Raw genomic sequence first — 26,562 nt, forward strand, 5'->3', positions numbered from 1 at the left:
GATGGAATATTACTCAGCCATCAGAAAGGATGAATACCCAACTTTTACATCAACATGGATGGGACTGGAGGAGATTATGCTAAGTGAAATAAGTCAAGCAGAGAAAGTCAATTATCATATGGTTTCACTTATTTGTGGAACATAAGGAATAGCAGGGAGGACATTAAGAGTAGGAAGGGAAAAATGAGGGGGGAATTGGAGGGAGAGATGAACCATGAGAGACTATGGACTCTGAGAGACAAACAGGGTTTTAGAGGGGAGGGGGGAGGGGGGATTGGTTAGCCCGGTGATGGGTATTAAGGAGGGCACATACTGCATGGAGCACTGGGTGTTATACAAAAACAATGGATTGTGGATCACCACATCAAAAACTAATGATGTATTGTATGGTGACTAACATAACATAATAAAATTTTTAAAAAATGTTTATAGCAGCAATGTCCACAATAGCCAACTATAGAAAGAGCTGAGATGTCCTTCAACAGATGAATGGATAAAGAAGATGTGGTCCATATATACAATGGAATATTACTCAGCCATCAGAAAGGATGAACACCCAACTTTTGCAGCAATATGGATGGAACTGGAGGAGATTATGCTAAGTGAAATAAGTCAAGCAGAGAAAGTCAATTATCATATGGTTTCACTTATTTGTAGAACATAAGGAATAGCATAGAGGACATTAGGAGAAGGAAGGGAAAAATGAAGGGGGGAAATCGGAGGGGTAGATGAACCATGAGAGACTATGGACTCCGAGGAACAAACTGAGGGTTTTAGAGGGGAGGGGAGCGGGGGGATGTGTTAGCCTGGTGATGGGTATTAAGGAGGGCACGTATTGCATGGAGCACTGGGTGTTATATGCAAACACTGAATCATGGAACACTACATCAAAAACTAATGGTGTACTGTATGGTGACTAACATAAAATAATAATAATAATAATAATAATAATAATAGAAAAAAATAAATATGTATGTAGCAAACAAACACAACTCATTTCTATGTTTTGGTTTATATCATCAAAGTACAAAATTTTGCTTTACAAAAGGGAAAAAATATTATTTCAATTGTCACTTCTTGGGAGAGTTTAATAACTCCAACTTGTTATATTCACTTATCATATATTTAGTATAATCCTAAATCTGAAGATAATTCTGTGTGTTTTTCTACTTCAGTGCATATCAAATGGATAATTCATGATTCAAAAAAGAATTGAAAATCTATGATTCCCAGATACAAACTTTCTTCTAGTAGGTATTATATACCAAATATTCAAGAAAGTATTTCCCAAGTATTCATAAATAATGTTCCACATATGCATGTAAAAATAAAAGATAATTCAGAACAATCAATCAATCAATGGCTGAATGTAACAAGCCACATGAAAATAAAATGCAACTTTATAATTCTTTTCATGTAAAACTATAGGAAATCAAAACTAATCTACTGTCAGAGGAGCTCATACACAACTGCTTTTTTTCAGCTATAAAGTCACCCATGCCAGACATCATATCCCACATGGGATGTAAGGTGATGGGGTTTCTTGATGACCACTGTCCTTGAATCTGAAATAGTAGCTTCAGAAACCATCAGGACACAGATCCTCAGAAAGTACCTCCTTTAGGCCCCTGATGTGAGCTTGACCACCAGCATGAAGAGCTGCACAGGGAGAGACAGATCCAGCACTCACTATGTTTTCCTGGAGTAATTATGTGCCCAGCACCATGCTAGACACTAACTTAGTGTCATTGACACTGCTACAATGGGTCATAGTCCTAACAATCACATTTTAATGGATTTTCCACCAGAGCCCTTTTTTTTCTCCTTTCCTTATCTATCCCCTAACAATAAAGTTGAAAAGGAATAAGAAGTGTCCTTAATTCATACAGGCATTCATGATCCCACAATAACCACAGGGCCATGGGCTTGCTCCTGTGCATCACTGACTGTTCTCAGTGACCCTGTGGATGAAGCATTCTCATCCCCATTGTACAAAGGGGGACTCGGGGCTCAGAGTCATTACCCGTCTTACCTCCCATGCTCCTGAACTGGAAGAAAAATAGCTCCAGGACACCCCTGGAGCAGGACCCACAGTCACTGGGGTCAGATGGGACCCCAATGGCTTTCCGTAAGTAACAACCAGGGCACCACATCCCAAAGTCAGAAAGAGGTGACTTGGAACTGAATCCTGCTGTCTACTCACACCTCGGGGCATTTCAGCCCCCATCACCGAGACCCCCTCTCCCAGATGAGTCCCAACCACCTGAAGGCAGACATGCTCTTCTTCCCAGGACGTATCTGTCTCTATTAAAAAACCATTAACATCCCACAATGATGTCAGGTTTCTATAGCAACTGCAATGCTCAGGCTGGTCCTTCACACTTGAAATGCCTCCCATCTTGCAGCCATCAGTTGCTGAATCCTGAGAAGCTGCAGCCTCTCAACCACCCAATACCACAGGTTCATTAGCTGCCTGAAGAGCTTTGTCCTAAGATGCAAAAATCGGTGATTTCCCAGGACATGTTAGACACCTCCTGCATCTATTCATCCATTCATCTACTTACCGGGCATTAATACCAAACTCTATACCATCCTTTTAGTTAAGAATCAGACTTCTCCAGAATAGAAACAAGTAAAGTGTGGAAAGGGTGGAGTGGTAAATTCAGATGTTGAATCAAAGAAGAGATAGCTCCTTCCCTTTAAGATTTCAGCCTGCGTAAGTCTCTTATAATTGATGATTTACAAATATGCTTTAATGCTCTGGGCCCCTCTCCACAACTCTCGTGACTCTCCTCTTTACATATACTTTCACCTTTGCACCAAAATTCTAAGAAAAATCTCCATACTCAATTTACATCTCCATGCACCTTCTCTCCAACTCAGTCTTCATGCATTATATAACTAGGCCATGTTCCCCCATGCTTCCATGGAAATTACACTTACCAACTTAACGGCCACTTCTTTATCACATGTACATATCTATAATGTTAAAATGATTGTTCAAAGGATGCAAACAACTATTTCCCCAAAAGGGAAGGATCTCCTATCCCCAGATCAGAATTCAATTGCTTGGGTAAGACAAGGATTATATTACAATGGGATCAACTACATAAAAGCTAGAGTTGTAAAATACCTTCCATAGAGTAGGAGTCAGATAACTGAAGTACTGTGCTTTTCACAATGGGCTTTCAAATGAAGCACACATTTTCTCTGACATAGCTTATAATTTTGCTTCATTGAATGGATTTTGTAAATATGTTTTATGCATGTTAGCAAGAATTTGTTATCATCATTTCAATAAACTCTGTCATATGTTTTTATTTCTTTTTCAAGGAAATCAATCATGGAATAAAATCATATGAAAGTATAATGTCATTCCAAACTCTGCCATGGCTAAATATATTATCTGAAAGCATTGTCTAACATACCATATTTAGACAATACCATGGTAGTGATATATAATGGCAAAGTTAGGGAACTCTTTTGCAGTTTCCTGGGTGTTCAGTCAAAATCCATTTTCTACACCAAAGAAATCATGATACTAGACCTTCTTTTGGGATGTAGCCATTTGAAAAAACCTGAGAAAATATGTATACATGAATCCATATTGACACATATATAAATGTTTGAATTAACAAAAATGGATTCCATGATATAAACTAAATAACTCCGAATAATATATGTGGATACCCTGCCTCCATGAGGTGAACCATATCTGACTCCCACCCCTGAGGGCAGGACAGACTTAGTGACTAACTTCAGAGAATAGAATAGGTGAATGGAAAATAGTTACTGTACACTGGAGAAACTAGACAAACACCACCCTAACCCTGTGATGAAGGTCAGCATCTCCAGTTATCAAGTGATGTCATGTGGGTATCATGTCCTCCTAAATATGAAGTGACAGAAGGGCACTTCAACTCTACGGTATTCTTTCTCAAAACCCATAACAGGAGTCCAATCAGAAGAAGAACGACAGACTATGCCTGCACGCCTCAACACTGTCAGGGTTATGAAAACAGTCTGGCAGTTCCTCAAACAGTTCAACAGAGAGTTACTAAATGACTCAACAATTTCACTCCTAGGCACACAGTCAGGAAAAATGAAAACATATGTCTATATAAAAACTAGTATAGGAATGTACATAGCATCGTTATTCATAATAGCCAAAAGCAGAAACAACTCAAATGTCCGCCTATTAATGAATGGGTAAATAAAATGTGGTATATTTGGCCAAAAAAATGAATGAAATACTGATACATTCTACAATATTTGAAACTTGAAAACATTAAGCCAAGAGAAAGACGCTCAATATGCGAAAGACAACATATTGTATGATTCCATTTGTATAAAATGTCCAGAGAAAGCCATCAATACGCTGTACCCAAAGAATTCTATCATTTTCATCCTGACTTCCAGAAAGTTCAGTCTGGTGAGTTTGGGTCAGAGCCCCTCCCTCCCACTTTCCTTCCCAGACATGTTCAAGCTACTGTTCAGAGTTTTGTCACAAGGTGGCACCAAAGTACCACTAACATCAAACTTTTCTCTGAAGCTTCTGCAAAGAGTAGAAAAATAATAATCTTCCAAAATCCCAGGCATTAAACTTACGAAAAATGACTCTAATTCTGTCTGGAAAAACTGCTGGGTGTAAAAGAATATCGTGAAAACATATACTTTGGTGCCTGCAGATGAAACACCTGGTAGCAGTGGTGCACCTTGGAAGATGGTGGCAGGTATTTCAAGGGTGGTTTTGGGTAGAACAAGGGGTAGGTGACTGAGAGGACAGGGAATCTGAGCAGGATCTGGGAAGCTGTGTCCTTTGTCATGAACAGGGGGTGAAAAGGGGCGGGAGAAGGTCGGGCAGCCTATACAATGTTGGGGTAATGGAGGGAGAATGCCCTATTCCCTGGTAAGGAACATTTGCCCAGTCCACACTGTACATCAGCTGACAGTGATGAGGCAAGAGATAAATCAATACACACGATGTAGTTTGGGGTCAAAAGCAAATGGATCTTCTTTAATATACATATGAATTTTCCAAGCAGAATTGGTATCATAGCTATTTTGTGATATTTTTTACTCTTCGTAATGCACTCCTTTTCATAAAAAAAGAATAACAAAAATGGAGACAAATGTGATGTCACCTGGTGGTGAGATCCAGGATGGCAGCTCTGAGTCTCAGACCAGGGGGCTCCACACAGGGGAGGGAGGATGGAGATTGGAGCTTGACCTCATGGGATCAGCCAGCTTTCTGGATTTTCACTTAACTGGAACAATCCCTCTGTATCCATCACTTGCCTAGAATTAAAAAAAAAAAAAACAAATTTTCTGGGATGTCTAACCCTGAATTGGAGATCTGATGCTGGTCTTTACTGAGTTTCAACTATAACCAACAGGACCCACTGATGTGCGACTGTCGCCTTCTTTCTTTTTTTTAGGTGAAATTTACATACAGTAAAGTTCACCCCCCCCAAAAAAATAAATAAACTATAACCATGAGTATGTGTAGGAGGTAGTAGAGCCAGAAGGGACATAGAAACACAAGAAACACACACACAGTCAATTCAGTTTTTTAAGAGAAAACAGGATAGTTTAATCTGTAAAGTGAAGTGTTGTTTGTTTTTGATTACAGCATTCAACAGGCAAATTCCATTCACCTCTTGGTACAGAAATGGCACCCTGCCTCTTCCTTGGGATATTGATCCAGATGAAATTATTCCTGGGCAACCCTTAACTTGTATCTACCAGCAATTGTCCCCTCTCATTTCTTATATATGTAAACTGTCTATTATCCAGAATAACTGGAAAATAAGGTCATCTCTTCTATTGAGTATCCATATACAGTAGAGCACCACTGATTTGTCAATGGATTTGATATATTCTGAACTCCAGATCAAGACCTTGCATTATTTAACCTGCCTTTGATAATCCCAAAGGCACTTGAAAATCTGGCATGTTCAGCATCACTGGTTTTTGTATTGGATAGTATTAAGAAATATATAAGGTTTGCTAAGTCTGTGCTGGCTCTGGGTATCCACTCTGAAAAGAGTTTATTTGAATAAGGTCTTGACACATTTGCTCTGTATGTCATTCTATAGGATCCAAATGAACCAAACAGGGAGCCCCCCTTTGCTTATCCATAATTGCTACATTTTCCACAATAAAAATGCATTATTTGTGTAAAGAAAGCTCTAAAAACAGTGACACGAAGTTAAAGGTAAAATTCAGGGTATTTGGATTCCAAGAAAAGAGCTTACTGTGTGGTTAGTAGTCAGGCTGACTACACATAATTTGGTATAATCAACAATGCTTTTACACAGATTGAAATTTTGCTAAGTACTGCATATTATCACTAGCTTCAGTTTTCCCTCTTTCTCTGATTTTCACTACTACAGTCAGACACAAAGAAATTTAGCCATCAAAAATAGCTATTTCCAGGTAACTCACTCCCTCATGCTCCATATTTCCTCTAGTTTCAAACATAAATGGGATCCCAGCTCAGACAAGAATGATCCTTGCTGCACCCCTGCCACTTCATGCATCTTTTTATTCTGAGAGACTCCAGCTCACAAGAAAGTTACAAGGTTAAGGGCTACTTTGAGTTTCTGTCAGCTAATTCTTCCTTGGTTTTCAAAAAATAAAGGTGTGTGATTCTTTTTATGAACATGTTTTTAAGGTGGAAGTCTTTAGCCATGAGCTCCTCTTCGACATCATCTAGTGCTCACTGAATGTCACACTTGGTTCTTCTCTATTGGCTCCTATTTCAGAAGCTCAGAGTCCACACCTTTCTCTGCTGACCTACTAGAAGAGAGAGTCAGGGGATCAGACAGCACATGGGATAGAGGGGAAAGTGAGGGGAACGGAAAGCACATGAAACACAGGGGAAAGGGATGAGCATGTGCTTGCTTATCCCTACTTAGGTCACTGGAAGCTTTGCAGTGATGCTGTGCTTCTTCCCCAGCTCCATCCCCCAGCCTCCTCCCACACACAGCAGACACTGAAGCTCTCACATCATGGAAATGTGGGCTCTTCCCTACTTGCTGCTCCATGTCCAAGTATTCTCTCTGGTACTCATGCTATCATGTTCATGTCAGAGGCAGCAGGTTGACAAAATGAAGGAGGTAAAACTGGATTGGGCAACTAACATTTTGAGAGCTTTCTTCTTGCCACATAGTATAGGTTGCTATTTTTAAACTTTTAGTCTTTAAATGTTCAAAGCATTGCTCTGAGGTTGGCAACATTATTTTCTTTCCACGGACTGGGAAATCCTCAGGCTCACAAAGCAAAGTACATTCTCAGGGAATTCAAGGGAGGCAACATATGGACACAGAAGCCAATTTGAAGGAGCTAACACTGCCCAATTCTGTGACAATGTGAGCATCAAAATATATAATTATAATATCAGAGGGTAAATCTTTGAGCAAAATAGGAATCCATGAGTCATACTAAGAAAATAAATACATGAATAAATAAGTAAATGATAGAAGTGAATGGAGGGTGTTATGCTGAGCAAAATAAGTCAATCAGAGAAAGACATGTATCATATGACCTCACTGATATGAGGAATTCTTAATCTCAGGAAACAAACTGAGGGTTGCTGGAGTGGGGGGTGGGGTGGGAGGGATGGGGTGGCTGGGTGATAGATACTGGGGAGGGTATGTGCTATGGTAAGCGCTGTGAATTGTGCAAGACTGTTGAATCACAGATCTGTACCTCTGAAACAAATAATGCAATATATGTTAAGAAAAAAAAAAGAAGAAGATAGCAGGAGGGGAAGAATGAAGGGGGGAAATCGGAGGGGGAGACGAACCATGAGAGACGATGGACTCTGAAAAACAAACTGAGGGTTCTAGAGGGGAAGGGGGTGGGAGGATGGGTTAGCCTGGTGATGGGTATTAAAGAGGGCACGTTCTGCATGGAGCACTGGGTGTTATGCACAAGCAATGAATCATGGAACACTACATCAAAAACTAATGATGTAATGTATGGTGATTAATATAACAATAAGAAAATTAAAAAAAAAGAAGTAAATGGAAAAGCTCTACCCAACATTTGAATGCTAAATTATTAATCTAGAAAGAATGATAGCATTATAAAAGCAACACTTAACCGCTATTAGAAAAATAAGTGAGGGGAGGGGGTTGGGAGGATGGGTTAGCCTGGTGATGGGTGTTGAGGAGGGCACGTTCTGCATGGAGCACTGGGTGTTATGCACAAACAATGAATCATGGAACACTATATCTAAAACTAATGATGTAATGTATGGGGATTAACATAACAATAAAAAAATTAAAAAAAAAAAAAGAAAGAAAAATAAGTGATTCAGGCAAAAATTATAAATGTATTTTCAGATTGTACCAAGTTCCACAGCGGTCACTGAGTCACCATGGTAACCATGCTGGCCAAGGAAAGCTGGGAAAACACAAACAGCAACCATCCTGCTTTATTATAAAATATTTTGAGAGCTTTCTTCTTGTTCTATTCAGTCCTCCACCTGATTGGATGAGGATCATCTACGTTATGGAGGGCTAATTGCTTTTTACAGTTTTTTTAAAAAGATTTTGTTTATTTATTTAACAGAGAGAGAGTGGGAGAGTGAGGAGAGGAAGGCTCCCTGCTGAGCAGGGAGCCCGACATGGGGCTCGATCCCAGGACCCTGGGATCATGACCTGAGCTGCAGGCAGACACATAACCGACTGAGCCACCCAGGTGCCCCTAAATAAATAAAATCTTAAAAAAAAAAGAAGACATACGAATGGCCAACAGACAAATGAAAAAATGCTCCACATCACTTGGCATCAGGGAAATACAAATCATAACCACAATGAGATACCACCTCACACCAGTCAGAATGACTAAAATTAACAAGACAGGAAACAACAAATATTGGCAAGGATGTGGAGAAAGGGGAACCCTCTTACACTGTTGGTGGGAATGCAAGCTGGTACAGCCTACTCTGGAAAACAGTATGGAGGGTTCCTTAAAAAGCTAAAAAGTAGAGCTACCCTATGACCCAGCAATTGCATACTAGGTATTTACCCCAAAGACACAAATGTAGTGATCTGAAGGGGCACCTGCACCCCAATGTTTATAGCAACAATGTCCACAATAGACAAACTGTGGAAAGAGCCAAGATGTCCATCAACAGATGAACGGTTAAAGAAGAGTTAGTATATATATACAATGGAATATTACCTAGCCATCAGAAAGGATGAATACCTAGCATTTACATTGACATGGATGGAACTGGAGGATATTATGCTGAGTGAAATAAGTCAATCAGAGAAAGACAATTATCATACAGTTACACTCATATGTGGAATATAAGAAACAGTGAAGAGGATCATAGGGGAAGGGAGGGAAAACTGAATGGGAAGTCATCAGAGAGGGAGAAAACCCATGAGAGACTCTTAACTATAGGAAACAGAGGGTTGCTGAGGTAGGTGGGGGAAAATAAATAAATAAATAAATGGAAAAACATATTTGATAAAATACATAATCAAAATAAATATACAAATTTCAAATAAGGACATGAAATGATGCTGAATATTGCTAGTCATTAGGGAAATGTAATCTCACTACACCCCTCTGTGAATGGCTAAAATAAACAAACTGACCATACCAAGTCCTACATGGTTGTGGAGGATGGAACTTGCATACGTAGCTGGTGGCAATGAAAAATAGTGCCAACACTTTGAAAAACATTTTGTCAGTTTATTTCAATGCTGATCCTACACCTGCCATATATGATCCAGCTGCTACACTCCAGATGTATCTACCCAAGAGAAAGAAAGCATATGTTCAAGCAAAGATTATACGCAAACGTTCATTGCACCTTTTTTTTTAATAAGAACTGCAAATTGGAAAAAAAATAATATCCATTACCAGGTGAGTGAATAGATCAAATTGTGGTATACCCACATAATGGAATGTTGGCCAACAATAAAAAAGAAAAAATATTCATATACGCAACACATGGACAAATGTGGAAATAGCTTGACAGAAAGAGGAATGACAAAAAAAATACACATTGTATGAGTCCATTCACATAAAATTATTGGAAAAAATCATAGTAACAGAAGATCAGTGGTCACCCAAAAATGGGGTAGGGTGATGTAGAGAGGGAGGCTAGAGAGGTAGATGGGGGCATTACAAAGGGGTACAAAGAAACTTTCTGAAGTGATGAATATGTTCCTTATCTTGACTGTAGTATTGGATTCACAAGTGCATATAGATATAAAAACTTATTAGAGATTATACTTTAAATATGTACAGTGTATTGTATGTCAACCAAACTTTAAGGAAATATTTGACATATATTTACATATTCATAATTTTTCGATACAATTCCATTAGGTGAAAAATTCCCATGATTATGTTCTTATAATATTTTTTAAAAGATTTTATTATTTATTTGACACAGAGAAAGAGCACAAGCAGGGGGAGCAGCAGAGGGAGAGGGAGAAGCAGGCTCTGTGCTGAGCAGGGAGCCCGACACAGGGATCGATTCCAGGACACTAGGATCATGACCTGAGCCAAAGGCAGACTCTTAACCGATTGAGCCACTCAGGAGCCCCTATTCTTATAGTATTAACAGATTCACACTATCTCTTATCAAATTGGTCCATACTACATATAACCAAAATAGAAACAATCATTAGCAATGAAATTTATCCAAGTATTTAGAGAAAGTTGATGTCTATTTCCTTCTGAAGTACGGAAATAAAATATTATGTATTAGGAATAATTATGATATTTATAAGTAACTGCTCAGATTATTGAGAGAGGAATAGGCCAAACTCTACTGTAATAAATATTTTTTAAAATATTAAAATCTAGGGATGCCTGGGTGGCTCAGTCAGTTGAGTGTCCAATTCTTGGTTTTGGTTCAGGTCATGATTTCATGGGTCACGAGATTGAGCCCTGAGTTGGGTTTTGCGCTCAGCAGGGAGTCTCCTTGAAGATTCTCTCCCTCTGCCCCTCTCCCCACTAGCGCTCTCTCTCTAAAATAAATAAATAAATCTTTAACAAAAAAAATAAAATATTGGGGCGCTTGGGTGGCTCAGTCGGTTAAGTGTCTGCCTTCGGCTCAGGTCATGATCCCAGGGTCCTGGGATTGAGCCCGGCGTCAGGCTCCCTGCTTAGCAGTGAGTCTGTTTCTCTCTCCCCCTCTGCCCCTCTGCCCGCTTGTGCTCTCTCTCTAATACATAAACAAAAACTTTAAAAAAATAAAATAAAATAAAATATTAAAATCTAGTCATTGAAATCTTAAACTAACACATGGAAATGTTCTGACTCTTTATTTTTATTTATTTATTTATTTTTAAGATTTTATTTATTTGTTTGACAGAGAGAGACACAGTGAGAGAGGGAACACAAGCAGGGGGAGTGGGAGAGGGCGAAGCAGGCCTCCCGCCGAGCAGGGAGCCCGATGCAGGGCTCGATCCCAGGACCTGGGATCATGACCCGAGCCGAAGGCAGATGCTTAATGACTGAGCCACCCAGGCGCCCCTGTTCTGACTCTTTAAAGAATCTTTTTATAAATTGGGGGAAAACCATGAGCACTAGGGAAGAATCTATATTACCATGTCAAATTGCTAGGAAGATCTAAAAACTGTAAATTTCAACACCCTTCTAGGAGATACATGTGATTTGCCAATTATTATTTATATGGAAAGAACAATTTAGGTTATTCATTGCAAATGCATATTAAAGACCAATTTCCTTCTACAACTGGACAATTAATTGCTTTTCAGCAAAAAGGAATCCCTAATAGGGGCCTCAAGGGCTACTACACAGCAGTGTAGCTGCTGATGGACTAAAATTCCACCTGTTAAACCTCTTCTCCCATGATGAGATCAAAGTAGCTTCTCTACTTTTAGGCTAGTTTGTGAACTTCACAGGAGCTATTCCACAATATGCTTTTATTCAGATCTTTGAATACCCTTGTGTCAGATGTCATTTCCCATTAAGGATTTGAAGTGATGGGGTCTTCTGAGGACTGCTGCCCTTGAATCTGGAGTAGAAGCTTCAGCAGCCATCAGGATACAGATCTTCAGGACCTGCCTCCTTCAGGCACCTGATATTAGATGGACCACTGACCAGAAGAGTGGCGGAGGGATCAATCCAGCAATTACTATGCTTTACTGGTATAACTATGTGCCCAGCACCATGCTAGGCACTGGGGAAGGACAATGACACTGATACAATTGGGCCCTGATCATAACAACCACATGTTATTATAATGGGCTTCTTACCAGGACCTTTTCTTCTCCTTTCCTACTCTATCCCCTACAAAGTTTTGAAGGAATAAGAAATGGCCTGAATTCATACAGGCATTCATGATCCTCCAGTAACCACAGGGCCATGGGCTTGCTCATGTGTATCACTGACTGTTCTCAGCAATCCTGTGGGTAAAGCTTTGTCATCCCCATTTGACAGAGGGGGAAGCTGGGGCTCAGAGTCCTTACCTCTTTTACCTACTGTGCCCATGCCTTTATTTTTTTAACTTTTTTTTTTTCATTATGTTCAGTTAGCCGACATATAGTACATCATAGGTTTTTTGCTGTAGTATTCAATGATTCATTAGTTGCATATAACACCCAGTGCCTTAAGGAGGGCACCCATGCCTTTAGAGGAAAGCATCTCCAGAACAACCCTGGAGCAGGACCAAAGTCACTGGGACAGGGCAGGACCCCAATTGCTTTACCTATGACACAGCCTGTAACACCCAAGTATTATGGCTGGGACACTGAGCCCCCAAGTGGGAAACAGGCTTGGATCTGGATTGCTTTGCATCCCCACACCCCAGCCACTGAGGTGACCCATGCCCTCAGCTGAGTCCCAAACACCTAAGGTGGGACCTGATCTTCACACCAGGGTATGTTTTGTCTCTACTGAAAAGTCATCACGGTGGCCTTAATGACGTTAGGTTTCTATGGCAATCATGAAGCACAGGCAGGATCCCCCACACCAGAAATGTGTCCCCTCAGCAATCCATGCCTTGGTCTTTTGCCAAAAGCAAAACACCTTCACTCTTCAGGCTACCAAGTGAGAAGGCATTGTAATTAGATGCCCTAGACTGGGACCCCTGCTATTGGTGGAACTCTGCCCAGGTTAATGGCGCAAAGAATGTCCCTGTCATCTGGAGTTTTGTTTGCTTTGAAGAGACAGTAGGGGCATATTATCAGTACACACACCCCAGGGAGGTATTCTAGGGTTCTTGGAGATGAGCTGGCCCTTGCTGGGTGAATATATAAAACGAAGGCTTTGGTAAGCAGTTAGTCAGCCATCTGTGGCAGAAAACTAAGGGATTGTCTATAATCATGTGACTGAACCATCTAAACACACACACACACACACGCAAGTCATTTAAGAAGTCTCAGAGTTATTTCAAGGAGGCAGGTCTAAAATATTACAAATCATACTTTTCCATTGTATTTTCCTTGTTTTTTGCTTTTGTCATGTAATTTTTTAAATGGAATTAAATACATCACTCTTTCCCTTGTTAAAAAAACAAACAAACAAACAAACAAACACAGAACCAAAATGGTGTTACTGCGACCATGTTCCCAAACGGGGACTTAATAACATAATCTAATTGCAGTTTCAACCTCCCCCAGAAATGTAATCTTAACCAGTCAATCAGGAATTTTCAATCAGTGCTAATTAATCCGACACGTGGGCCCTCTCCATTCCGCCCCCCAACAGTTGAGGCAATCAGTATAAGACCCTTTGCTTTCCACCCTATAGAAAAGCCAACTTGCCTGAAATAACTCTTTTCTTTTGCTAATAGCTTTCCTGCCCCACCTTCCTTCTATAACTACCTTCCATTTTTTTTTACATCTCCTAGGAATGCCCCTCTATTTGTTTGATGGGATGCTGCCAGATTCATGATTCGTTTAATAAAGCCAATTAGATCTTTGCAATTTATTCAGCTTAATTTTTGTTATATCACTCCCCAATTGTTTATGGATTGTTAGTCATAGCTGGAAAAGTTTCCTCTACCACCAGGTTATAGAGGAATTTCACTGGCTGTACTTCCCTGGACAAGAGAAAGTTGGATCATAGTGGGGTGTCAAGCCTAAGAGGAACAGTTGAGGGGGTGACCGTTTTGTGAGAAAGGTACAGAAACCATGTTACTAACTCAGGAGAATTAGATGTTGAGATCAGGGTCCCGGTCTCAGCCTTGTCTTTGAGAACTGTCTCTCCTCTTTCTCCTGTGCATCTGAGTCCAGGCCCCCACAACCAGGAAACAAGGTCTTCAATGAAGCAGAAACTCTATGTCACCTCAGATAGACCCCCTCAGAGGACTAAATGGTAGAGATGAACTTCCTAGGATAAGACAGCCACAAAATCATTTTTGAAACCTACCACACAGGGCACCTGGGTGGCTAAGTCAGTTAAGCATCTGCCTTTGGCTCAGGTCATGATCCCAGGGTCCTAGGATCGAGTCCCACAAGGGGCAGCCTGCTCCACAGGGAGTCTGCTTCTCCCTCTGCCCCTCCTTCCACTCGTTCTCTCAATCTCTCTCTCTCTCTTTCTCAAATAAATAAATAAAACCTTTAAAAAAAGAAAGAAAGAAATCTACCATACAACCTGGCCATGGACTAAAGAGAAAATAAAACTTCTAGTTTGCACCCATGAAAGAATCAAGACTGAAACCACACAAGTGTTACCTTGTCCTTCACTCTCTCTCTGGGAGTGAGGTCTCCTCAAGAGAAGGTAGTAGCCTCTGAGTGCTATTCAAGACAGTGGAGGTCTGGTTTACAAGTGGCTTCAATTTCTGAAGGTACAACTTCCCCCTTCAACTGAATTATTTCCTGTTGAAATGCTGGGTTTCTGGGACTCAGGGTTAAGCTTAGTCAAAAAGTGCTTCGAATGGAGTCTGTTTTAGGACAACCTAAACACCCCATGGGGTGCCCACTAACATCCATCTTTCCATCTGTGAACATTTTCAGTTATCCAGTCTAGATATCAAGACAGGGAAGATGTGGATGCAGATATGGAATTGGAGTGACAATTTCTGGCACACAGTAGACATCTAATTCACATTTAATAAACATGAGATGTAGATATAGGCATCAGTAGGATATAAAATTATGTATATGTTCTTCCAGTTTTTTTATTCACATGTGAATTTTTCAAAGAGCATTCGATCACAACAGCTATTCTTTCATAATCTGGTTTGAAGAAAACTTTGCGTTACTTTATCGGAAAGTTACATCTTTTCATTAAGAAAAAATAACCTGTAGAAAATGAAATAGATACTTCTACATAGATGTATGTGACCCTGTTTTTTTATATTCTAAGCAAGTGATAGATACAGAGGGATTGTCCCAGTTAAGTGAAAAATCCAGAAATCTGGATGATCCCATGAAGGCTTAATACATATTCTTTTCAAACTATTCTAAAAAAGAAGAGGAAAGAAATCTTCCAAATTCATTTCATGAGGCCATCATTGCCGTGATACCAGAAGCAGATGAAGATACAAAAAAGGAGAACTACAGGCCAATATCTCTGATGAACGTAGATGCAAAACTCCTCAACAAAATACTAGAAAAATGAATCCAATAATACATTTTAAAAAATCATTCACCATGATCAAGTCAGATTTATTCCTGGGATGCAAGGGTAGTTCAATATTTACAAATTAATCAATGTGATACATAACATCAGTAAGAGAAAGGATAAAAACCACATGATCATTTCAAGAGCTGCAGAAAAAGCATTTGACAAAGGACAACATTTATTCATGATAAAAACCCTCAACAAAGCAGTTTAGAGGGAACATACCTCAAAACAATAAAGACCATATGTGAAAAACCCACAGCTAACATCATACTCAATGGGGAAGAATAGAGAACTTTTCCTCTAAGATCAGGAATAAGGCAAGGATATCTATTCTCACCACTTTTATTCAACATAGTACTGGAAGTCCTAGCCACAGCAATCAGACAATAAAAATAAATAAAAGACATTCATATTGGTAAGGAAGAAGTAAAACTTTCACTATTTGCAGATGACATGATACTATATATAGAAAACCCTAAAGACTCACCAAAAACTACTAGAACTGATAAATGAATTCAGTAAAGTTGCAGGATACAAAATCAATATACAGAAATCTGTTGCATTCATATCTACTATAATGAAGTAGAAGAAAAAGAAATTAAGAAAATAACACCATTTACAATTGCACCAAAAATAATAAAATACCTAAAATAAACTTAACCAAGGAGTGAGAGTCCTGTACTCTGAAAACTATAAAACACTGATGAAAGAAGTTGAAGATGACACAAACAAATTGAAAGATATTCCATGGTCATGCATTGGAAAAACAAATATTGTGAAAATGTCCATACGACCAAAAGCAATGTACACATTTAATGCAATTCCTATCAAATTACCAAGAGCATTTCTCACAGAACTAAAACAAATTATCCTAAAAATTTGTATGGAATCAAAAAAGACCCCAAACAGACAAAGCAGTCTTGAAAAAGAAGAATAAAACTAGAGGTATCACAATCCCAGATTTTAAGATACACTACAGAACTGAAGTAATCAAAACAGAATGGTACTGGCACAAAAACACAGATCAACTGGAGAGAACAGAGCCCAGAAATAAAGCCATGATTAGTCAATTACTCTTCGATGAAGGAGGCAAGAATATGCAATGGGAAACAGTCTCTTCAACAAATGGTATTGGGAAAACTGGACAGCAACATGCAAAATAATAAAGCTGGATCACTGTCTTACACCATACACAAAAATAAACTCAAAATGGATTAAAGACATAAACATGAGACCCGGAACCATAAAAATCCTAGAAGAGACCACAGACAGTAATTTCTCTGACACTGGCCATAGCAACATTTTTCTAGGTGTGTCTTCTGAGCCAAGGGAAACAAAAGTAAAAATAAACTATTAGGGCTACACCAAAATGAAAAGCTTCTGCACTGCAAAGGAAACAATCAACAAAACTAAAAGATAACCGATAGAATGGGAGAAGATATTTGCAAATGACATAAGCATTAGTATCCAAAATATATTAAAAAAAACTTATACAACTTAACATAAAAAAACACAAATAATCCAATTAACAAATAGGATAGGCAGAAGACATGAAGAGACATTTCTCCAAAGAAGACATACAGATGAACAACAGACGCAAGATGCTCAATATCATCCATCAGGGAAATGAAAATCAAAACTACAGGTGTGAGATATCACCTCACACCTGTCAGAATGACTAAAATAAAAAAACACAAGAAATAAGTGTTGGTGAGGATATGGACAAAAAGGAACCCTAGTGAACTGTTGGTGGGAATGCAAACTGGTGCAGCCACTATGGAAAACAACATGGAGATTCTTCAAAAAGGTAAAAATAGAACTATCCTATGATCCAGTAATCGCACTACTGGGTATTTACCCAAAAAATACAAAAGCACTAATTCAAAGGGATATATTCACCCCTATTCTTACTGCAGCATTATTTGCAATAGCCAAGATATGGAATCAACCCAAACGTCCATTGATAGATGAATGGATAAGAAGATATTGCATCTATACTCCCCCCCCACACACACACAATGGAATATTACTCTGCCATAGAAAAGAATGAGATCTTCCCATTAGCAACAACATGGATGGACCTAGAGGGCATAATGCTAAGTGAAATAAGTCAGTAGAGAAAGACAAATACCATATGATTACACTCATATGTGGAATTTAAGAAACAAAAAAAACGAACAAAGGAAAAAAGAGGCAAACCAAAAAATAGACTCAACTATAGAAAACAAACTAATGGTTACCAGAGGCGAGGTGAGTGGGGGGATGGGTGAAATAGGTGAAAGGTGATTAAGAGTACACTTATCATGATGAGCACTGAATAATATATAGAATTGTTGAATCACTATATTGTACACCTGAAACTAATATCATACTGCATGCTGATTACACTGGAATTAAAATTAAAAACTTAATAGAAAAAAGCATGATAAAGAATCACAACCAAAACTATAAGAATGAGAAGGAAAGAATAGTTAAAGGTAAAGAAGAAATAAATGGGTTAAGAAACAAAATCCCTGTTAAAACTCAGAGCAGTTAGGATGGAAAGGAAGCAAAAATTAGCATTGTATGTGACGCACCCAATAGCCTTCTGGAACTGGAGGGAGGTTTACCCTTGAACTCTTCCCAACACTCCCTTGAGATTATGGATTGGGTTTTCTGTGTATGTGTATATATACACTCTACACATATACACATCATATATATGTACACTATATATATATAAATTATACACACACATATATTATTTATAATACATATATATGAATGTATGTATGCATACATTTTGCTAAATTAGCAAGTTGAAGGATGAGAACATCTACTATGTTTATGTGTAAATGTGTTTGTGTGCATCTGTAAGTAGTGAAATCATATAAAACATGATTTGTTTTATTCCCTATGTTTTGTTTAGGGAAGCTCTCATTCAGAATAAAGTAAGAAAGGAATGCATGGAAATGATAATCATGTCATTCTGGATACTGATTATCCTAAGGAGAAAAGGAAACAAGTGTTAAGATTTTCCTACCTGGATTAATTTCATGGCTCACAATATTTTTTAACTGAAATATTTCATAAGTAGCAGAGTTTTAGGGGATAATGTTTTTAATCATAAATATAATCCATACTCATATTAACAAATGTTTAACATGGAGCCAAGTGCAGAGGCAAAAATATCAACACTCAGTGGGTTTAGAGGGAACACACTTCAACATAATAAAGGTCATATATGAAAAACAGACAGCTGACATCATATTCAATGGGGAAAAAAATGAGAGCTTCTTCTCTAAGATGAGGAACAAGACAAGGATGTGCATTCCTACCACTTTTATTCAACATAGTACTGGAAATCCTAGCCACACCAGTCAGAGAAGGAAGAGAAATAAAAGGCATCCAAATTGGTAAGGCAGAAATTTAAATGTCACTATTTGCAGATGGCACAATACTATAAATAGAAATCTCTAAAGATACCATCAAAAAAACTATTAGAAGAAATAAATGAATTCAGTAAAGTTGCAGGATACAAAATTAATACACAGAAATTGGTTGTGTTTCTATACACTAATAACATAGCAGAAAGTGAAATTAAGAAAACAATCCTATTTACAATTGCACCAAAAAGAATGAAATACCTGGGAATAAACTTAACCAAGGAAATAAAAGACTATACTCTGAAAAATATAAAACATTGTTGAAAGAAATTGAAGACAACACAAATAATTGGAAAGATATTCCATGCTCATGGATTGGAAGAATTAATATTGTTAAAATGTCCATACTACTCAAAGCAATCTACAGATTCAATGCAATCCCTATCAAAATGCCAACAGCATTTTTCACAGAACTAGAACAAATAATCCTAAAATTTGTATGGAACCACAGAAGACCCTGAATAACCAAAGTAATCTTGAGAAAGAACAAAGCTGGAGTTATCACAATCCCAGATTTCAAGATAAAGTATAAAGCTACAGTAACCAAAAATGTATGATACTTACACAAAAACAGACACATAGATCAACGGAACAGAACAGAGGGTCCAGAAATAAACTCATGCTTACATATGCCAATGGAGGCAAGAATATACAATGGGGAAAAGATAATCTCTTCAATAAATGGTGCTGAAAATACTGGACAACTACAAGCAAAAGAATGAAACTGGACTACTTTGTTATACCATACACAAAAATTAACTCAAAATAGATGAAAGACCTAAATGTAAGACATGGAACCATAATGCCCTTAGGAAAAAAAATATGCATAATATCTTTGATATTGGCCTTTAGCAGCATATTTTTAGATATGCCTCCACAGTCAAGGGAAACAAATGCAAAAATAAACTATTGGGCCTACACCAAAATAAAAAGCTTTTGCACAGCCAAGGAAACCATCAATAAAAAGAAAAAGCAACCTATTGAATGGAAGAAGATATTTGCAAATGATTTATCTGATAAGGGGTTAATATCCAAAATATATGAAGAACTTCTATAACTCAACACCAAAAACAAAACAAAACAAAATAAATAATCTGATTAAAATGGGCAGAGGACTTGACTAAACATTTTTCCAAAGAAGATATACAGATGGCCAACCAACACATGAAAAGATGCTCAGTGTCACTAATCATCAGGAAAATGCAAATCAAAACCACAATGAGATATCACCTTTCACCTGTCAGAATGGTTACAATAAAAAATACAAGAAGTAACAAGTGTTGGCAAGGATGTAGAGAAAAGGGAACCCTCGTGCCCTGTTGGTAAGAATGTAAATTGGTGCAGCCACTGTGGAAAACAATACAGATGTTGCTCAAAAAATTAAAAATAGAAATACCATATGATCCAGTAATTCAGCTAGGGAGTACTTACCCAAAGAAATTGAAAACACTAATTCAAAAATATATATGCAGCTCTACGTTTATTTCAGCATCATTTACAATAGCCAAGGTATGGAAGCAACCCAAGTGATAATCCATAGGTGACTGGATAAGGAAGATGTGATATATATAAAAAATGGAGTATTATTCAGCAATAAGAAAAGAATGATATCTTTTGCGACAATATGGATGGACCAAGGTGGTGTTATGTTAAGTGAAATAAGTCAAAGAGAGAAAGACAAATACCATATAATTTAACTTATAAGTGGAATCTAAAAAAACAAACAAAAAATTACAACAAACCTATAAATACAGAGAACAAACTGATGGTTGCCAGAGAGGGGCTGGGGGAAGGGCAAAATGAGTAAAGGGGAGTGGGAGATACAGACTTTTAGTTATGGAATGATTAAGTCACAGAGATGAAAGGTACAGCATAGGGATTACAATGGATGGTATTATAATAGTGTTCTATGGTGACAGATGATAGCTGCACTTGTGGTGAGCATAGCATAATGTATACCTTTGTGCCATCACCATTCTGTATACCTTAAACTAATTTAACATCATGTGTCAACTACACTTTGAGAAAAAATTCAATATTCAGGAATCTCACAATCATCAAAATTAACATTGTACACTTTCATTTTTTTGCTAACGGATGTCTGCACATGTACTATATATGCATTACATACACAATTCATGTAACTATTATCATGCCATATGTGCAGATTAGATCCTGTATTTTTGTTGGTTTTGATTTTGCTTTTATCTTAGCTTTTATCAAGTACTAACAAGTAGATGAAGCCTTCTTAAGTGACAAGCGTTAAGATATGATTTAACTTCGCCTTTTGACAAACCCTTTACCAGCTGACCAACTCTTATTCTTGATCAATGCATCTGATTGGAAATGTCATACCTGTACCATATGAAATAATGTTATATGTGTGGGTCTGCTCATGAGCTTTCCATAGAACTCCCTTTATATGTATGTCATCCACTCTATCCAAAATTTATAAAATTATAGGCTCATGGAACACTGTAATACCTGGCAATGTAATCCTCACTCCTACAGTTCATATTCCCGGGCAACCTTTAACTATGTGTCTGCCAGCAACTGTCCTCTCTCCCTTGTCACATAGATATGTAAACACTCTCTTATCCAGAAAACAGGTCTTTTCTTCAATTGAGTATCTATATATAGTACAGCACCATTGATTTGTCAATAACTTTGATATATTCTGAACACCAGATCAAGACTTCACATTATTTAACCTGTCTTTCATGATCCCAAAGGCACTTGAGAACCTGGGAGTGTCTCAGGGTCACTGATTGTCACTTGACAGTATTAAGCAACATAGAAGTTTTGCTAAGTCCGTGCTGACTCTGGGTATTCACTCTGAAGACAGCTTATTTGAATAAGGTTTTGACATATTGCTCTGTATGTCATTCTGTAGGTTCAAAATGAACAATACAGGGAGCTTCACTTTGCTCACCCATAGTTGCTATACTTTCAATAATGAAAATGCATTATTTGGGTAAAGAAGTTATAAAAACACCAACAAAAAATTAAAGGTAATATGCAGGGAATTTGGATCTCAATAAAACAAGAGTTTACTGTAGTTAGAAGTAAGGTTGACTGCATATAATTATGAATAATTGACAATACTTTTTCCACAAACTGAAATTTTGCTAAGTTTTGTACATTATCACTGGCTTCGGTTTTTCCCCTTTCTCTCCCCCTTACTGGAGTCACTAGAAGGAAAATTTAAATTAGTTTTTATAATAACTATTGCAGGTAAGTTACCCTGCACACAGTCCTCATATTTTCTCTAGATTCAAACATAAAGGGGATCCTAGCTCAAACAAGAATGATCCTTGTTGCACACGTGCCAGGTCATACATCCTCCTTTTTATTCTGGGAGGCTCCAGCTCACATGAAACTTACAAAATTAAGCACTACTCTGAACCCAGGAATTCATCAAGGTGGGTGGATTTGTTTGGGAATAAAAGAAAATTTCACAATTAAATTCTAATCACACACAAAAAAATTGAAAGCTACTAAACTATTTCATTTTGGTGACTGATTTTCTGAAGACAACCTGTAGAATGTTCTGTGGAACATTTTACTTCCTAGGATCAATACATTGCCAATCACATCTAAAAGATAATATGGAAATCTAGGCAAATGAATATTGTGATGATGTTTCTACTTGGCAGGGACACAGTGCCCAGATATTTGATCAAACATTATTCTGGATGCTCCTGTGAGAGTGTTTTTGAATGATATGTACATTACAATAGGTAGATCTTGAGTAAAGCAATTAGCCCTCCTTAGGGTTGGTGGGCCACATCTAATCACGTGAAGACACAAATAGACCAGAGGGGCCATTTCCCCTTAGTGAGGAGTTCGTCCAGGAGACTGCCTTTGACTTCACTACAACATCAGTATCTCATAGTACTCAGGAAGACTACCTTCACACTCCCAACTGTAACTTTCCTGAGTCTCCAACCAAGTGGCCTCTCCCATTAGATTTTGCCAAGGCTCCACACTCTCATGAGTCCATTCCTTAAAATAATTCTCTATCCACATATCAACATCCTATTGGTTCTGTTCCTTTGGAGAACCCTGACTAATACAGGTGTTAAGAAGCTTTAGGTCTGTCCTAAAGTAACTTGTGCTTTCTGTCATGAGCATTCTGTCCTAGAGTAACTTGTGCTTTCACCAAAAAACAATCCCTAATAACATTTGGCTACTGACAGTTCAGTAAAAATTGTAGTAAAAATACAGCCATTGACAACAGCAACAAAAAGTATGAACTATATAGAGATAATCTATGTTGCATACCTAAGTCCACAGGTGTGCAAGGCCTATGCTCTGAACGCTGCAAAATGTTACTGTGAGAAATTAAACAAGGCCTAAATAAATAGAGAAACATACTGTATTCAGGGGTCAGAAGACTCAGTATTGTTAAGACATTTATTCTCCCCAAACTGATCTGTGGATTCAATGCAATCACTGTAAAAATCCTAGCACAAATTCTTTAAAAGTAACTGACAGTCCTATTCTAAAAGTCATGTGAAAATTCAAAAGACCTAGATTATGAAAATAACTTTGAAAAAGAGGAATAAAGTTGGAGGATAAGCACTACCTTATTTCAAGACTCATTATAAATCCATAGTAATCCAGACAGTGTGGTATTGGGATGAAGGTGGAACTGTATATAAAAGGAACAACATGAAGAGTCCACAAATAGACCCACACATATATGGACAAGAGGTTTTGACAAAGCTATAAAGGCAATTCAATGGAGAAAAAATAATCTTTTCAACAAATGGTGCTGGGACAAGTGGGTCTATATATATACAAACATCAACTGTAATCCTTTATTGCACCATATGCAAAAATCAAATCAAAATAAATCAAAGACCTAATTATAAAAGTTAAAAGTATAAAACTTGTGGAGAACAACAAAGGAAACAATCCTGTGATCCTACATTAGCTGAAGATTTCCTAGATATGACATCAAAGGCAAAATCAAAACCATGAATGAACAAATTAAAAAACTAAACTCCCTCAAACTAAACACTTTTGTCTTTAAAGACAATGTTTAGAGAATTAAGATAAGCCACTGACCAGGAGAAAATATTTGTAAATCACATACCTGATAAAGGAATTGTACCCAGAATTTAAAATCTCACAAAGGAAAATAAGAAGAAAACAGACACTCCAATAAAAAAGTAGTCAACATATTTGAAAAGATACACCAAAATAGATATGCACATGTCAAACAATTACATGAAAAGATGCTGAATATCATTAGTCATTTAAGAAATGTAATCCTACTCCTCCTCTGAGAATGGCTAAAATAAAACACTGACCATACCAAGTCCTGGCAGGGTTGTGGAGAATGGAACTCTCATATACTCACTGTTGGTGGCAACAAAAAATGGTGCAACCACACGGGAAAAAGGCTAAGCACTTTCTTACAATGTTAATTTTATAACTCCTCTGAGTAAATACACCTAAGTATTAAAGAAAGAAACCATATGTCCAAGCAAAAACTTACACCTAAATGTTCATAGCAACTTTATTTATGAGAGCCCCAAATTGGAAATAACCCAAATATGCATGACTAGGTGAATGGAAACACCAAATTGTGGTATATCCACATAATGGAATATAAATCAATGATAAAAAAAAGAAGGAAATTGAGGTGACTGGGTAGGTCAGTCGGTTAAGCATCCAACTCTTGATTTCGGCTCAGGTTATGATCACTGTGCTAAGTGGGGAGTCTGCTTGAGATTCTCTCCTTCTCCCTCTTCCCCTACCTCTGCTCACTCTGTCTAAATAAATAAATAAATAAATAAATAAAATCTTTAAAAAAAGGAAAAAAGTAAATATTCTTACATGTAACAAATGCATAAATCTAGACATAATTAGGTTGAACAAAAGAAGACTGACAAAAAAGAACACATTGTAGGATTCCATTCACATAAAATTATAAGAAAGGAAAACTTATCCATAGTGACAAAAGATCAGTGGTTGCCTAGGAAGGAGGTAGGGAGACATAGACAGGGACATTGGAGAGAGGCAGATGGCAGCATTACAAAGGGGTTGAAGAAGTTTTTTGAGGTGACTGATATGTTCATTATCTTGACAGTAGTACTAAATTCATAAGTACATATATATATAAACTGATTAAAGCATATACTTATTAAATATATGTAGTGCATTGCATGTCAAGCATACCTCATAAAGTATTTGACATATATTTATATATTCCTAATTCTTTGATGCATTTAAATGAATTGTGTGAAAACTTCCCACAATTATGTTCTTTTTTTTTTATTTTTTATTTTTTAAGATTTTATTTATTTATTTGACAGACAGAGACACAGCGAGAGAGGGAACACAAGCAGGGGGAGTGGGAGAGGGAGAAGCAGGCTTCCCACTGAGCAGGAAGCCCGATGCGGGTCTCGATCCCAGGACCCTGGGATCATGACCTGAGCCGAAGGCAGACGCTTAACAACTGAGCCACCCAGGTGCCCCTCCCACAATTATGTTCTTATACTATTAACAGAGCCACACTATATCCAATCAAATTGGTCCACACTACATAAACCAAAGAAGAAACATCATTTGCCATGAAATTTATCCCAATTTTTAGAGAAAGTTGGTGTCCACTTCCTTCTGAAGTACTGAAACAATATATATTAGGAAAATAATAATTATATTTAAGAGAACTGGTTAATTTTTGGAAAGAGGTTGAGTATCATTGTAGTAGGGCAAATTCTAAGGTAATAAATATTTTTTAAAATATTAAATTTTAAAGAGATGTGGGAAGTACAGGCTTCTGTTGATGGAATAAGTCATGAAGATGAAAGGTAGAGCATAGGGAATAGAGTCAATGGTATTATAATAGGGCTGTATGGTGACAGATGGTAGCTATACTTATGGTAAGCATAGCATAACTTACAGACTTGTAGAAACTCTGTTGTACACTTGAAACTAATGTAGCATTGTTTGTCAACTACATTTCAATTCAAAAATATATTAAATTCTAGTCACTGACATTTCAAACTAACATTTGGGAAATTATCTGGCTCTTTTAAAAACGTATATCTACATTTATATATACGTCATATTATATATGGCAAAAACTGCACTGGAGAAGAATCTATGTTACAATGCCAAATTGCTAGGATGATCTAACAACTGCACATCCACACTCATCTATGAGATACAAGGGAACTGCAGATTATTATTTACACTGTGAGAACAATTTAGGTATATATTTACTGCGAATGCATATTAAGACCAACTTCCTGCACCATCTAGACAATTTATTGTTTTCAGCAAAAAATAGGTATTTCTAAGATGGGGCACAAGGGCTACTACACAGCATGAAGTTGCTGATGGAATGAAATTCCACCGCTAAACCTCTTCTCCCATGATGAGATCAGAGCAGCTTCTTTAAGTTAGTTTGTGACCCTTACAGGAGCTATTATACTACATGATATTCTTCATATCAATGAACCCACTTGATCCAGGGTTCATATCCCACCAAGAATGTGAAGTAATGGGGTCTATTGAGGACTGCTGCCCTTGAATCTGGAGTAGAAGC

The 26,562-nt window shown here is 37.6% G+C and overlaps 1 long non-coding RNA gene across 8 annotated transcripts in view; it reads right to left on the reverse strand.

Moving 5' to 3' along the window:
- The window catches only part of LOC118525249 (uncharacterized), a 98,794-nt gene that overhangs the window by 13,681 nt on the left and 58,551 nt on the right, over nucleotides 1–26,562 (reverse strand). For 7 of the 8 annotated variants that reach the window (XR_013444518.1, XR_013444516.1, XR_013444515.1 and 4 more), the window contains one exon: nucleotides 5,145–5,298. The exons of the other annotated variant lie outside the window; for it this stretch is intronic. This is a non-coding gene — a long non-coding RNA (uncharacterized LOC118525249). The remainder of the gene's footprint in view (nucleotides 1–5,144; nucleotides 5,299–26,562) is intronic. 8 annotated transcript variants of the gene reach the window in all.

Source organism: Halichoerus grypus, chromosome X, assembly GCF_964656455.1.
Source record: "Halichoerus grypus chromosome X, mHalGry1.hap1.1, whole genome shotgun sequence".
Lineage (NCBI taxonomy): Eukaryota > Metazoa > Chordata > Mammalia > Carnivora > Phocidae > Halichoerus > Halichoerus grypus.